The sequence below is a fragment of the Ictidomys tridecemlineatus genome, chromosome 1, assembly GCF_052094955.1.
Source record: "Ictidomys tridecemlineatus isolate mIctTri1 chromosome 1, mIctTri1.hap1, whole genome shotgun sequence".
Taxonomy (NCBI): domain Eukaryota; kingdom Metazoa; phylum Chordata; class Mammalia; order Rodentia; family Sciuridae; genus Ictidomys; species Ictidomys tridecemlineatus.
Genome location: NC_135477.1, coordinates 60,438,119 through 60,452,756, shown reverse-complemented (window position 1 = coordinate 60,452,756; position 14,638 = coordinate 60,438,119). Strand labels below are relative to the sequence as shown.

Genomic DNA, 14,638 nt, shown 5'->3' with positions numbered 1-14,638 from the left:
GAGGCAGGAGGATTGCAAGTTCAAAGGTAGCCTTAGCAATTTAGCAAAGCCCTTAATGGGCTGGAGATGCAGCTCAGTGGTTAAGAACCCCTGGGTTCAAGCTCTAGTGACAAAAGTGGGGGTGCTTTTGAGCTCATAGGTCCCAGTTCTAGTTTCTTATTTTCAATAACTAGATGTATCTTGGACATATATAAATATTTAGGATGGTTCCTTGAACAAAGTGTGAACTAAATAGCACTTGAGTGGAATTTGATATATACCCGTTTCTTCCCTGTGTGCAAATTTTCAGCTTCTTATGAAAAAATATGAGTTGACAATTCTGGGCCTGTTTCTGCACCATAATTGTTTGTTACAGCTTTTTGGTTGTGACATATGCTTTTAAGTTTCTGTTCTCTTTCCCTTTATAATGCTGTGTTCCAGGTTCCACAGGATTTGATTTTTTAGCTTTGTGAAGCTGGAAGAGTATAAATTGCAATTATGGGTTGGTCCCCCTTCCCAGGGTAAGAAATTTTGCAACTATTATACAATGTAGACACTCTGGCTACTTGAGTAGATGTTTTCTGTTCCTGATCCACCCGTAAGGTTTTCATTCATCTAGAAAGATGGCTTATTTTTCTAGCACCAATTTAGCAGGGACTCTGTTGTGCATGGGCAATTAAGAGAGGCGTTTGAAGATCTGATGCTATGACACATACCAGATGACTTTAACAACCTTTCCATCACATGTCCTTGGTACAAGATGGAAAAATACCACGATAATACCTGACAGTTGGTAACAAAGCTCTCATGAAATGCTGTGGAGGGGGAGTTGAATTATAAAGCACTTCTCAGCAAGTCTTCATTGGGGGTGGATGCTTAGCAACCCTCAAAGGCAAACTGAAGTCTTTTTGATACTTTACAGTGAGTCACTAAAGATGTGTCTGGTTTTCCTTGACTTTCACTATACTTATCCTAAACCATACTTATTTTTTGCTTTATTCCATCCCTCATTTATTTATTCAACATATGTTTGAGTGATTATTATTCTAAGCCCTATACTAAATGCTGCAGATATTGCAATGAATAAGAAGGATGAAAATAAGCATATAAATGAACAAGATGATTATAGTGATAAATGCTATGAAGGAAATAAAAATGGGATATCATAGAGTGTAATTGTGTGTGTGTGTAATTGTGTGTGTGTGTGTGTGTGTGTGTTTGTGTGTGTGTGTTTGGGAGGGGTAAAGATATATTGGAGAAGGTATCCACGGAACACCTGAAAAGTTGACATTTGAGATTGAGATGAGTCTCTCTGGTAGAAGGGATAGAAGGTACAAATGGGATGGGATAAGCTGACAAGGGACTTATTCTTAAGTAACAGAAGGGAAACTAGTGTAGCTAGAGCTGTGTTATACAGAACACTAATCTGTAACAAGAGAAAGTATTGGTACCAGATTGCTAATCTGTATACCACCCTTTGGTATTCCATTGTAAATTTGTGTGCCACTTTCTTCTCAAGAAAGCCTTACTATTTTTTATAAAAAAGTTACCTGAACTGCTTGGTAACAGTGTTGATTTAATTCTGATTCAGGTTTCTTATCTCACTACAGATAACACGATTTTCTTAGACCAGCCCATGGACATTATCACCGGTCTATTGTAGTGAGAGACAGGTATAAGATGTCATGCAGTGTGGTTATAGAGGCACACAGGAGTTGGATGAGATATGAAAATAGACATCCTGTCTTTAGTAAAATACAATAAAATGTGAGTAAATCTAAGCGACTCCTTTAGAGTTTCAGAGTTTGCAATGGTGCAAAGAGAATAACCATGTTGTGCTGAAGTACATCCAGCAGATGTTCTTAGGAACTGACTGACTTGCTTATACATATGAGCTTCACAGTGTAGATTAAAAACTTCACATCAATAAATTTGTATAGCATGATTCATAAATGTGCACTCTGAAAATTCCAAGAGCTGGTAGCAGAGCTTGAAAACTGGAGACCCATAGGCATATTTTATTTGGCCCAAAAATATTATTGGGGGAAGAATTTAAATAGTTACCAACATTTTAAAAACTTGGAAATCTTGCAGAAGTAGTTTGTATTATGCCACAAGGCAGCCCCATTAGAAAGAGAATGTACTTCCCCAATACCCATCATGCCTTAATGTTTTATACCTGACAGGCATATTAACTGGGAGAGAGGTTATATCACAGTTACAACTGAAACATCCTTGTGGCTTATAGGAATGATTTATTTCTTGCTCACATTGCATGTTCACTGTGGGATGAATGTGGTTCTCTTCCACATCATCTTTCACCTCAGCTTCATGTCATGGGGCAATACCTTTAGAATATAACTGGTGTTGAAGTAGGAGGAAAAAGAGCATGAATAAAGCAACCAACTCTATCTGCCCTCACTTCCTTGTCCTAAGCAAGTTCTTTGGCAAAGGAGAAAGCAAGAGAACTGGATGTGTAATCCACCCTTAGGAAGAGGCTCTTGATATTTATGTATAGTGTGGCCTACAGACTCTTTTGTTTTGGATGATTTGTGTGATCTCCATACACAGAAGTGTGACCACTCTGCCCTCTGGAACTTGAGAATTCAATTTAAGCATAGCCAGAAGCAGGAGAGCTGCTCTAAAGCTCATTGTGCCACAACTGTTGCCACTGTGACAGTTTGTTTTTGAGAGCCACATCTTTAAATGGGTTAATGTTTCATTTTTTTTCCTTAGATACCCTGTACTTCTTGCTTCAGATTATTCCTGGGGAAGGCATAATAACCACTGTACCAGTGTTAGCAAGACAGTCTGTGGGAGCTCTAGCTCTGTTTTTCAGTGCACCAAGCATGACTACCAGGCGGTAAAGTGTGCCCCAAATGAGCTGTCAAGTATGCATTACAGCATAATAGATGTCTGGTGAGGCTTTACTATTGAGAACAAGTAGAGACTAGGCATGCAAAACTGAATATTATTACTCTACCAAGCTCTGCTTTTGGGACTGGAAAATAGGCCTTCTTCTTAAAGAGCAAGGAAACTACCAGAGAAACTATCTGGGATGTGGAATAGAGTGTTGAGTTGTGGAGAATTCATTTAATTTACCTGAGCTACCAATGTGGGTTAGCATCAGCAGGGGAAACTTTGCGGAGAGGTCTGAGCTTTGTGGGACTTGATGGATGGAAGGAGAACATTGTGCATGAATTCAAATTTTCAATTGGTTTCACCTAAATCCAGAATCTCTGGTGGTAAGATCAGCTTGCATCACATAAAGTGCATCACATATGATGTGCTATAGTAGTTTGTTTCCTCCAGTCGTTCTAGGGATTCCCTTTCTGAAGAGTCCTAGATTTAGATTTCACACAGAGGCCGTTTGTATTCTTGCCATTTTGAAGGTTGTGGGAACTGATGTATCTCTTGCCTAAGACAGCATCTGAAAAGTGGTAGGCACTGAATACCTTCTGAGGAATGGGATGAAGGGAGGGAGAAATGCATTTGGGGAACCACATGATTCATCTTTCTTTTCTCAGTTAGTTATTCCATCTTCTATTGGCATTGAGAGAGATGGGAGAGAAATAAGGTAGATATTTAGCTTGCTAAAACAAATTCTAAGCAGAATGGCATCAATTTTCTATCTTTTTCCTTCAATCACATCAAATAGACTGGGAGTATAAATGAATAGAATAGTTGGGTTCGGGAGTACTGGGGAAAGGAGGAAGAGGGAACTAGGGTAGACAAACACATGGCTGTTCAAAGGTGGCTGTTGTAGCTTTGCCTTTAAGTGATAGTTGCCATAAACAATTTCAGAAAACAGCATTGTTACATCTTCAGAATTTAAAGAGAACTCGAAATCCAAATTTTCACCTAAAACACTCTCCTGATTGAAAAATAAAATTTTGCTGTTCAAGGGATTGAATTCAGGGGGCTCTATTATTGAGATACATCTCCAACTCTTTAAGATGTGTGTGTTTATTTTTTGAAACCAGGCTTTTCTAAATTGCTGAGACTGGACTCAAACTTGTTATCCTCCTGAACCAGCCTCCAGAATAGCTAGGATTAAATGTATGAGCCACCACCCTTGGCATGTTCATTATTTTTTCAACTCTGTGTACTTCAATCGAAAACATCTCTGTAGGCCAGAGGAGTCCCAAGGGACTCCAGGATGTAATTTCTGAACTCTCTGGTCCTTAGCAACCCAGAAATATCTTAGTTGTTTTCAGTTTGCTCTTACTAAGTTGACGTTTACAGAGATAATGTGGAGGTTCCACATTCTTGTCTAGTTTCTCAATGGTTGGTTGATAAAGATGGGACTCCACATGCAAAGGATGCCCACTTTAGGAACATGACTTGTGTGCCATTTGCTCATAAGGCACTTATACTTTCAACCCAATTATTTAGGACTTCTTGGCTAAATGGGGGTTATATATCTAAAATGGGCTAGTGAGGAATGATGACACAAGTTAGGCCTTGGTGAATGAATCATTAGAATTGAAGCCATGTTTTCCAATTTGGTTGAGTCTATAAAGAAAATGGTATATAGGGTAACATTTCCTAATCCTGTTCCTTGTCTTTGGATGTTTGTAGATTCATTTATTTATGGACTCATCACACATTTTTTCAAGTACCTATAAAGTTTCAGGCACGATTCTAGATACAATAGTCCTTTCTAACCAATTGGGGATATGCTCCTTCAAGACCCCCAGTGGATTCCCCAAACCATGAATAGTACTAAGCCTTATACATTCTATATTTTTTCCTATTCATCAATGCTTATGATAAAGTTTAATTTGTAAAATAGGTACTGTAAGGGATTAATAAGTAATAAAAGAACATTTATAATAATACATTATAATATTTCAGAGCAGGGTGGATCATGAGTAACTGAAACTGGGAAAGCAAAACTGCAGACAGGAGCGGGGGACTACTGTATTGCACTATGGATGTAGCAGAGGACAAAACAAGTGTCTGAGAGTGTACAATCTAGTGTGGGGACCGGCGTACCTCACAAGTCTTTTCAAAAGCTAGAAAGTCTATAATTCCACACAGATCTCAGATATATGCCATTGCTTGAGTTAAATGGCATAAGAGAAATGGTAATCAAGGATGTCGGGGGAAATCAAACAGGGAAAGAGCTAATTTCTGAGATATAATGCTAAATTTTATTTTCTCTGTGTGTGTACATGTGCATGAGAAGCAAAAATTTTTATTTGCTTATTTCTTGAATTTGAAGTACTCTTAGATGACATCCTTGGCCTGAAATTCTTTGTCATAGTCTTTAACCACTACACACAACTGCAAGATGCACTTTACAGAGTTAGCCCTCTGTCAATTTTACAGAGACCTACCCATTCTTCTAGTTTTTTATTGTCATCAACCTTAATTAGGTTGATTTGGTGCTCGGCACAAAGCCTCCATCAACTTGACAAACATAGGCTCATTTCAGTTGGATGTAAGCACACATTAAAGATAGACTTGGCACAAAATTTACTTCTGAGTCTAGATGCTGCTTTTCCTATTTTGAAATATAGCATTTAGTCCTGTTAAAGAAATAAAAGCTATCAGACCTATTACTAAGGATGCTCATTAAAATCTATTCTAGTTTTTGTTTAGTGAAGAAGTGACACCACTCACTGCCTTTTGCCACTATAATTAAAAAAAAAAAGGCTCTTGTAAATTTGGTTCAAATCTCAATCTTGGAAATATTTACTTCTAGATTATTTGATCATCAATTCATGACAGAGAAGCAACATATGATTAGGAAATTGTATACCTTTTAATAATATAAGGGTCTCTTCAACAAATCAAGAATACCAAGACTCACCCAGATAAGAAATCAGTTTGGGATTGTTGGCTTCATCAGATACTTTGGGATGAGTTATCATTACTGTGATTTACTTCTGGACTTCTCACATATCCTTGTTGTTCAACCAAACATCAGCTGATGCTCATAATAACAAAGGCAAGCAAACAACTCTTTTTGTTTATTTGCCATGGAGAAAAACTTCAATCTTTATGGTACCCCAAGATAATACTAAAATGAACATGGTGGAACATCAAGATGAAGCAGGATAAGCAGTCCTTATTTACAGAGGAAAGGCTGGCTGCTTAGGCTGTTCAGTGAAGTAGATCCTGTGATGAAATGATCCTGTACAGTGTATGTACCATAATTTGGCAAAACAATAGTAATACTTTAACAAACTCAGTAATTTTGGTAGGAATAGAAAATGGAAAAACAGCAAATATCAGGCATTTATCAATCACAGTCCTTTTTTTTCCCTTTTTACAGCAATGTCAAAGAAAAAACCTGAATACATTTTTATAAGCTGGCAGGCCAAATACTATTATTAGGAATATATAACATATGCCCCATTCAGTCCATGTATACACATATAAATTATATATATACATATATGCAAATAAAATCCTATTATTTTGGATACTTCTGAGTAAATTTAAGAACTTTTTCTTGATCTTAAGCTCTTGATCACACATCTCAAATCATTTTTAGGTATATAAACATAACCACATAATACTTAGGCACATGTCAAGTTTCTAGTTCAGGATAATCACCTTCAATCATTAATTCTTCACTGAAAAGGTAGAAGACACCTGTATTTGGACCCAGGTTTTGCAGAGGTTTTGGTACAAGTTGTTTTGTTTTTAACCTTTCAGGGTTGTCAGTTTGCCTATCCTAAGATGATTTGGCAGAAGGGTAGGACATGTTTTGTTTATTTGAAACACCATGCAAATGTAGTCTAGCTCCATTCTTAATACAAAATAGTTTCTCTATGCTTCTATGTTGATATTGAATCCATTTTGGGAAGAATTCATTCCATTTGGTGATCATCTTTGACAGGCAACATATGATATTGCTGAATGGCTCTAAGTACTCATTTTACTTATGAGGACTACTATTATCAAAAACAGTACCTAATTCATAAAATGATTCTGAGGGCTAATAACTGGAATGTACTTAATTAGAATGGAAAAGGGCATATAGTGAGCACTCAAATTTACTGATGATTGGTTACTGTTAATATGAATACTACATGCCAGGCTCTGGGCTAGAGTAAGTTAAAAACAGCCTCTGGCCCGTGGTCCTGTAGAATTTAGAATCATGGAATGAGTGGGTTGAAAACTCCAGCAATGTTCAGATTAGTTAGGAGCCACAAATATAATAAGTGAGGCTAGGTTTGGGAATGTAGTACCTTTATACCACACACCTGGTTGGAGAGGGTCGGGACAACTTGACCCAATAAGTGGTCTTCTGAATATTCTTGCTAAATCTTGCTTTTCATGAGAAGTTAGGAATTTGGGTTATCAGGAGAAACCTCCCAACTTAGAACTGGCAACAAATATTAATTAAAAAACAAAATAATTGCTTTATGGGCTAAAAGCCACTGTAGATAGGGTGGTTCCTGGTTGTATGTGCCAGTTTACAACTTTGTGACATGTTGTCTGTAGTTGACCCAATTTCTCACTTTTGGGAGGCAGCCCAAATAGATTACTTGTCATTTAATCTTTAATTCTTAGTTCCTTCACAAAATGCACAGTATTTAGATAAGCTGGAAGTCTGCGGAGCAGAATTGAATGTTGGAGACCATCTCTGTAAAGACCACAGAGCTGCAAATAGGACAGGTATATTGGTGTGGCCAGGATTCAGTTGACAAGGGTTTAGATAACTACTTTTTGCCAGAGAACACAAGAACACTGTAGAGCACAGATAGGTGAAGAGTTTTAACACAATTTATTTTATCTTTAAATAATTGACTAGGTCATCCAGTGTCTGGTTTTTCATACATATGTCATTAAAGTTATGTGTCAGTGAATGCTGATTTTATGTGAAATCATCAACAAATTAAAGAATTTCACCAAAACCCAAATAAAGATGCCCTTTTAAACACAGCAGCCTTATTAACCTAATATGACACTGCTAGAATGGTTACAAATGATTGGCTTACTGAAAGTTTTCTACATTTCATGGCTGGTACACGATACAGGAATAATTTTATAGCGTGCTGCCATTCTACTAGCTAAGGATTTCTGTTCAGTCCGTTTTAAATCCCCCCAGCTGGGGCCTCTTATGAGCACCGTCCACCTCTATAGCGGCAAGCATTTCCCCCTTTTAAGCACTAACAGCATCCCCCCACCCCCTAAAGCAACTACTGCATAGGTTCTTTTTTTTTTTTTTTTCTATTTTTAGGTCATTTCATTGAAAAATTGGCAATAGCAACAAATATTAGATGAAGGGCTTTGTGTTTACAGATAAAATCTTCTGTGTTGCAGTATACTGTAGTGTTTGCAAAATTGGAAAAGATTTAATCAAAATAAGGTGATACACATGCATCAAAATATTAGTATTCTGAAGAAAAATTTTTTCACAGAACTACAGAATTCCTCATTTTGGGAATTATTTAAATTTGCAGCAGATTTTAAAGATTTGCTTTTCTTTTTAAAATCAAGCTAGCAGTTTTGCATATACAAACATTATAATTGCTAATATACAAGAGTTGGTGAAGAGTCCCCCCCACCCAGAATCCCTCCCTCCTCTTCTAGGGTGAAGTCACTTGAGACTCCTATTATGTTAAATGCATTTGCAATATTCTGTTTGTGTTCTAAGAGGCAGTGCCTTATCAACATTTATTCTATCTGTTAGAATTTTTACAGTGTTATTATTTACAGCAAAACTATTGATGTTTTAAAAAAGAAACAAATAGTGTTTATACCCTGACAGTTTGGGTCCAAGAAAAATAAGGCGAGCTGTTGTGGATTTAGTAATTTTAGTGTTTCTACTTGATTTGATCATTACATCTCCTTCTGTCTCTTCTGGCGGCAGGAATTTCTTCCTTTTGTAAATGACACCAAATTACTTGAGATAAACTGTTAACAGCATGGCTTCTTGTATCACTGCATTGCTAATTGCACACGCGCCAATCCCGGAAATGAAAGTGAATTTCCATGCTCTGTAAATTGGCTCATGCTAAATTAAAATGAGTTGTTTTCTTTTTCTGGTTTTCTTTTTGCATAAAAAAATCATGCCATTAATGTGTGGAAGCAGCAAACACACACACCCTTCTCCGCAAATTTTTTACTTCCTCTGATATTTCTTCCATGAATTTCTTTACCTGGCAGTAAAAACACATGATCCTGTGGAGAAAGAGACAGATATTCGTTAGTGAGTTTAGCTTTCTTTCCTTTAAAAACAAACAAAACTTGCCTTCCTTACTATTCAGTAGAAAACGTTAGAGAACCAGGGCCCATTCTTTTCTAAAGGGGTGGTTACGCTACCTGCTAAATGCCTCAAAGGATAAGGCCGCAGGGTGTTCTAGAAAGCTCTTGGAAGGCAATAACCTTGCCCCCTGATCTTCATAGAAAATTACTTATGTAGTTGTGATTTTTAAGAATGTGTTGGAAAGACCCTCTCCTTGTTCTGACTCTGAAGCTCAGGCTACTTAGTCAAAAGCCAAAATGATGTGGATGAGAGGTGATCATTGATGTCTCCAAAAACATCAAAACGTATGAGGTCTGGGCACCAAGAGATAGGCATATGGAGTATCTCCATCATTTTTGTAGATTTATATATTCCTCACCCCCTAAAATCCAACTAATCTTTCAAAAAGGGGAAACAATTTCATTAGTTCATATTTTCCACATGGAAATTAAAGACTAATTTCTACCTTTGCAAAGAATACAGTTCCCATCTTTGCCTGCATTAGTTATGATGGGATAATTTCATTTGCACTTTATGTGGAGACTCCACTGAGAATGTCTTGTCTTACTGGAATTCCTGCATAAAGCATCAATGTTTTATGGCCGGTCTTAATGTGTCAAAATAAATCAACATTCTTGGCAGAGGTTTTCACTTCCCCGTCCCTGTACCAAGGATTGAACCCAGGGCCTCACATGTGCTAGGAAAGCACTGAGCTACATCCCAGCCCATTTTTTATTTTAAGACAAGGTCCTGCTAAGTTGCCCAGGTTGGCCTTGGACTTAAAATCCTCCTGCCTCAGCTTCCTCAGTACGTAGAATTAAAAGCATGCACCATTGTGCCCAGCGAGGTTTCCATACTTCGGTGCAGTACTGTTATTTGTATGAATCTTTTTCCATGAAACAAAGTTCTTCCTATATATAGTCATTTTTCCTGGCTCAGTGAAAAATAACTGAAAAACTTGAAGACTTGCCTGAGAACAAGACTGCCTCTACAGAAATCCTGAGTAAGAACAATTTTAAGAATAACCCTGTTCACTCCCATATACACAATAAACTATTCTTCACAGATTCAGAAGAACCTTTAGAATTTTGCTTCTCTTGGGGGCCTGAGAGTATTACCAGCCACTTTGAGGTTGTTGACTTACCCCAGACAAGTTTCTCTTTAGATGGATCACCTAGGACACATATGTAAATACATTAGAACAGTACTTCCTCATCTTCCCACTGTGGGTCTGGACTTCCTTTTCTTGTTTTAAAAGTGCTACTGAGCTCCATGCCCCAGGTCACTACTGCTTGGAGCCAAGAATACCAAAGTATCATTCCTTCTTGGGTGATTTCAACACCTCCCCCTCTCCCATGACTCTGCAGAAGTTCTAGAGAAGGAAAGTGACTCATTTTGGTAGATCACATTACGGAGAGTGGGCAAATCCAAGTAAGAAGATAAAGATTTTCGCACCTCTGTTTCTACCACTTAGTCCTAATCTTCCAGGCACCAGGCTTCTTAGATGAACCGATGATGTTACTACCACAGGGCTCTCTCCATTTCATTATAATGGAGACTTGTCAGCAGTTTTCTCTGGTTAAACTTCCCCCCACATTTTATACCTTAATTGGTACATAATTTATAAAGTATACTTCATCTATTATAAATAGTTTGATAATTTTTAGTAAATTTATATAGATGTAAAATCTCTCTAACCTGAGAACTTTCTTGTTTTCTTCATTTCTTCTAATAAATTAATCCAACTTTCCAGATTAATTTCATATTAAGGTCTTTCTCTTCTACATCAGTATGAGCAAACTTTATTTTTCTAGAAATAGTTTCTAAGACTTTAAAAGACCTCTTATGTCCATTTAAACTTAGTATGTTCTGGGTGATAGTTAAAAAAGTTGAAGTTACCCTTAAAAATCTCTTGTTCTCAATCATGCAATTAGTTTGTGGGTCCCAACCACACAGGGTATTGAGATGTGGAACTGGACAAAAATCTTTTACCAAGTTCAGTGTTGTACAAAAAGATTAGAACCTTGGATAAGTGACTTTTTTATAAATAGACACTTTGTATAAACTGTGATTAAAAACACCAACTGAAGGGTCAGTGTGAAGGCAGGAGTCATCAATGGCATTTCAGAAACAGGATTCTGAATCGTCTCCCCTTGCTGGGTTTAGATAATGGATATGAGATAGACAGGTTTGATTTAGCAACTTGTGGGTTTGGTATACCTTTTACCTCCAAAGGCAGGAGAAACTAACTCAGAAAACCAATCATTCATGTAATTTCACAGTGATTTTTTTTTAAAGAAACATTTTAAAATACAGAAAAAACAGCAGGTAAATGTTTCTTCATGGTAATTGACAATTCTCAAATATTATACTTCACATCTTCAAGTCATGTGTATAAAGGAACCAAACCTTCCTTTGTAGGCAGTTTTTAGTTCCCAACATCTAGTCTAAAGAAGTGCTATATCTTTAGCAGCATCTGAAGCTCTCTGAAGCCTATCCCCATACAGTTTTTTAAAATGCTCACTAATTCATACTGTCTTGTTTCATAATTTCTAGTGGTTTTAAAAACTGAACAAAAGAATTATCTGGGAAAATTTAAATCCTAATGTCTAGCCCACATTCCATATGGGTTTCTCCAGAATTTCTTATGATTAGGCCAAGTACACAATTATTTTAAAATTCTTCAAGTGATTCCAGTGTTCTACTAAATTTGAGAGCTAGTGATGTGCCCTGGAGAAGTGCTTCTCAAAATTTAATATGCAGATTAATCACCTGTGGTGATCTTCAAATGTAGACTTTATCTCATAGGTCAAGGCTAAGCCCAGACATTCTGCATTTCATCCTAACTACACGCCCAGTATCAACTTCATTGTTTTCAAACTTTTTTTTTTTAGCTCACAATTTGTATTCACCTGCATCCCCACCTTTTCTAATCATCAGATCTTTCTGTATGCTTCAAGTTTGTTTCAAATGTTCTCTCTATGGAAGGACAGACCCTTGTGATCTTTGTCACCTCTCATTTAGTGTGAGAATTGTCATAGCTTGAGGAAAGCCCTTCTGATATACCTTCCTCACAGCCCACGGTGGACAGATTTCTTTGCTCTAGTTCTTCCCTTCTCCCCATGTCCAGCTGCCTCTTCCTTCCCTTCTTCTGTCTCTAGTCATATGGGCAAGAATATTTTTTCTAAACAATAATTCTAACTACAATTATAATAAACTACAGTTTAGTTTTAAAGTAATTTCCAATTCATGCAGATTTTTTTTTTCTTCAACTAATACCAATAGATGGGGCATTTTTGAGTTTGTTCTTTTCTAGTGACTTGTGGTTAAAAAAAAAAAACCTGAAGTTGTAGGGGCCAGCAGGAATAAAGGAAAATAATGGACAAATACTGACCTAAAATTTTTATGTTTATTGTGTGCCAGGTATTGTTCCAAAGAGGTTAACTCATTTCATCCTAATAACCAAAAGGGATTATTATTTTCTCCATTGTACAGATAAGAAAATAGAGAGACAGAGGTTAACAAGAAGCTCCACGAAATACAGCAAGTGGCAGAGTCAGAATTGGCAGTCAGGCTACCTAACTCTAGGACCTTGCTTTTACCACCCTGAAGCCAAGGCCTTTGGTTAATGAGATTTTTTTTTTAATAAGAAAAATAAAAACACATCTATTGCAAATGAATTCTGGGAAAATAAGCTGGAGGAAAGGGCAGGATTCTGAATTTGGAGTGAAGCAATTCAGATTATGGCTTTGCCTTCTTGGAGGCAGATTCTGGATATGAGGGTTAAAATCCAGACCTACCATTAACTGCAGTCTCAGGGATTTTCTCTCATTCATTAGTAAAACAGATATTCTCATCCCTTTTTAATAATTTCCCAGTGTTACTATGAGAAACAGTGTAAGGAATAATTGAAAATAAACAGTTGAAAGTAAATCCTCATCCATCTCATAAGGATTTCAGTAATACTGCTGTTCTGACTTCTCCCATGTTTTATAATAGTGTCCCAGGCTACTGCTCAGTCCCCCAGCCTCCATCACTCAGGCCATCCAAGGTTCTCTTCTTGGTTTTCTTATTACTTCATACTAATAAGAATATCTCTTGCTTACTGTGGCCTTAGCAGCTACTATTATTAATTTACATGTATTAACTCAATTTAGTTCTAAAACCAACTCTGAGATAAATTACTATTATCCTTCTATTGGGAAGAGGGTTATTGCTATTCATTAGGGCTTAATTTCAAGCCTCTTGTCTACTCAACTTGGATGAATAGAGGTAAAGAAATTAAGACACAGAAGTAACTTGCCCAAGCACACATAACTAGTAAACTACTTGGTAGTTCCATCCACTCAGGCCACTTTATTTCTAACACCTAACCAAAGGTGGCCACATTAAGATCTCTAGCTCAGACAGACTTGTTTGAAATCATTAATAATGAGGGTACCAAAATGCAGCATTTATAAAGGCTAGTTCCTCACCTGGGCTTCCTTAATCCTAAATTTGTTTTTGTGGTCTTAGGTTCAATCTTTTTGTTAATAATTACATGTAAGCTAGAAACCCTGATGTCATCACCTTCACTCCCTATGTAGAATTAATCTGATTGTTAGCTAAAATATTCCTCAAATCTGCCTTCTCCTTTCCATTGTCTTATTCTAGTTCAGGCCCTCTTCCTTCTCAACTGTGGGCCTTGAGTTCAAATTCTTTTTTTCCCCACTAACTTCTTCTTTGACCTTTTAAACTTCCCTGAAAATGTCCTTTAGGACTTGCTCCTTAGCTCCTTTTCTGCTCACTTCAGCTTTTTCTATAGGTAACCATATCTGTTCTTTAGTGTTCAAAACCCATTTCTTCAGAATCCAACATTATATGTTGAGTCCCATCTTTTCCCTAGAGCTCTAGACTTATCTAAATACTTGGATATGGTCACTTCAAACTCAAATGAGTTCAAGCCTGTATGCCTAATGCTCTTCTTAAAATCCATTTCTCGGGGCTGGGGTCGTGGCTCAGTGGTAGAGAGCTCTCCTAGCATGTGTGAGGCCCTGTGTTCGATCCTCAGCACCACATATAAATAAATAAATAAAATAAAGATATTGAGTTCCAGTAACTAAAAAATAAATTAAAAAAAATCCATTTCTCTTCCACTTCTGCTTTCTGTATTATCCAGTTGCTTATGCCACAAACCTGGGAGTTCTTCTAGAATTAACCCTACCCCATAGTTAATCTACAAGTTCTATAGATCTTCCTGAAACTACTGCTCAAATCTAGCCCACGTCCACATTATAGCTTAACCAAGCTATAGCAATAACTTCCTAACAGGTCACCTTAATTTATTCTCTTATCCATTCTCTAACACAGTATGCTCTTAAAAAAAAAAAAGAAAGAAAGAAAAGAAAAAAGAAAAAAAATAGGTCAGGATCTCACTTAGATTGATCTTAGAATGGAGTGCCATCATTTCCT

General features: G+C 37.0%; 1 protein-coding gene across 9 annotated transcripts in view; it reads right to left on the bottom strand.

Moving 5' to 3' along the window:
• Window positions 1-5,942: 5,942 nt before the first annotated feature.
• The window catches only part of Ank3 (ankyrin 3), a 632,006-nt gene continuing 623,310 nt past the window's right edge, over window positions 5,943-14,638 (bottom strand). For all 9 annotated transcript variants that reach the window (XM_078041715.1, XM_078041675.1, XM_078041688.1 and 6 more), the window contains one exon: window positions 5,943-9,123. The gene's annotated coding sequence lies outside the window, so the exon portion shown is untranslated. The remainder of the gene's footprint in view (window positions 9,124-14,638) is intronic.